At 60.5% G+C, this 1,699-nt stretch overlaps 1 non-coding gene across 1 annotated transcript in view; it reads right to left on the reverse strand.

Annotated features, from left to right (window-relative positions):
• LOC124592653 overlaps positions 1 to 148 on the reverse strand; it is a 1,911-nt gene extending 1,763 nt beyond the window's left edge. The window contains exon 1 of the ribosomal RNA XR_006977599.1: positions 1 to 148. This exon is cut by the window's left edge and continues 1,763 nt beyond it. This is a non-coding gene — a ribosomal RNA (small subunit ribosomal RNA).
• Positions 149 to 1,699: the final 1,551 nt, after the last annotated feature.

The raw sequence follows: 1,699 nt of genomic DNA on the forward strand, positions 1-1,699 counted from the left end.
AGTTATCCAAGTAACGTGGGTACGATCTAAGGAACCATAACTGATTTAATGAGCCATTCGCGGTTTCACCTTAATGCGGCTTGTACTGAGACATGCATGGCTTAATCTTTGAGACAAGCATATGACTACTGGCAGGATCAACCAGGGAGCTGCGTCAACTAGAGCTGAGCAGCCGGCCGCCCGGGAGTGTGTCCCGGGGGCCCGCGCGAACACGCAAGCGTCCGCTCAATTATTCTGCAAACAGGAGGAGGCTGAGCTCCCCTGCACAATACACCTCGAAACCCTCTCAGGTCCCGGCGGCGCGCAGCGCCGTCCTAAGTACTTGGTCGGGTTCGAGAGAGGCGCAATCGCCCGGAGTTTGGCGAGTAGACGCTTTAGGTGCGACCACCCGTGCTCCCAACTGAGCTTGCCGCTGCCGACAGAGGCCCGGGAGCGTGCTGTCGTGGCATTGCCGGCGGGAGACAACACGCGCCACCTACGGTGGCCGGCAGCTCCAACGCCAGCGCCACAGAAGGACAAAAGCCCCACTTGGGTGCCGAAGCGAACTCTCCCAGCACAGCGCACGCGCCAACACGTCCGCACAGCTGCGATACAATCCACCTGCGAGAACCGCAGAGGCGACCGAGCAGCAGACGGCGTCGCGGCGCCGAGCGCCGGGCGGCGGCGCATCCTCAGCGCACACAGTCCTCAATCGGACCAGCACACTGCAGATGTCCACCGCGCTTCGCACCGGGCCCGCGAGGACCTACTTTGGCCGCACGGCGCCGCGTGCAGGGTGCGCCGGCGCGCAGCTGCGCCGCCTGCCGCCTCCGTCGGCCGGCGCGCCTGCCACTGGCCGCCCCCACCAGCCGGCTGTAGCGCGTGCGCCCACGCACCGCGCGGCCAGCACGCCGGAAGGCCCCCCCTCACCGGCCGGGGACGGTCCCACCCAGCCACCGCCGCGTATCGCTTCACACCCACATGCCATTCACGTTCGTGGGCATGGTGGGTATCGCTGAAACAACCGGTTGGTAGCTCAACCGATCGTCGCCATCACTGATTCACCTCTAGCGAGAACAACCGCACCACAACGGTTTACCAGTTCTTCATTTGCGTAACGTCACCAGCAAACGTAGACGTCCATCGCCATTTGCAAATTCAACGATTGTTGCATGCCTGTGTCAGGTGTCACGACACACTATGTCTGCCCACATACACGCAACAACATGTGCACGCTTCGCGAACACGTGGAAGGTGGCCCCCGTACGTATGCGATGTCCATTGCGCGAACGACTGTCAACCGGCCTCTGTCGCATGTCGCAGATGTGGAACGCAGTGCACCATGCTATCACGGTGTGTGAGAAGAGACGACTACGTCTGACAACACGCGCCACTACATCAACAGACGGCTCATGCTGATCGCCATCCACGGCATACCATACTGCAATCCAGCTCTTATAGGGAGACGACACGTAGCTGAGTGCACAATATTTGGACCGTATGGTTCGCCGTTGTTGGCGCAGTCGTGGTACGGTCACACATGTACCACGATGTATCATTCAGTACATGAGGACCAATGTGCGGTACAGTGTGTGATTTGGACGTACAACATCAGCGGACAGTTGCCACAAGCCGTACCACAACGTAGGCTGTGCTTCGCCATGCGAATGCCAATGAACAACTGCGAAGGGCATTGAGCATGTACGTCCTGCCGCCATCC

This window comes from Schistocerca americana, unplaced genomic scaffold (assembly GCF_021461395.2).
Source record: "Schistocerca americana isolate TAMUIC-IGC-003095 unplaced genomic scaffold, iqSchAmer2.1 HiC_scaffold_953, whole genome shotgun sequence".
In the NCBI taxonomy this organism is placed as follows: Eukaryota; Metazoa; Arthropoda; class Insecta; order Orthoptera; family Acrididae; genus Schistocerca; species Schistocerca americana.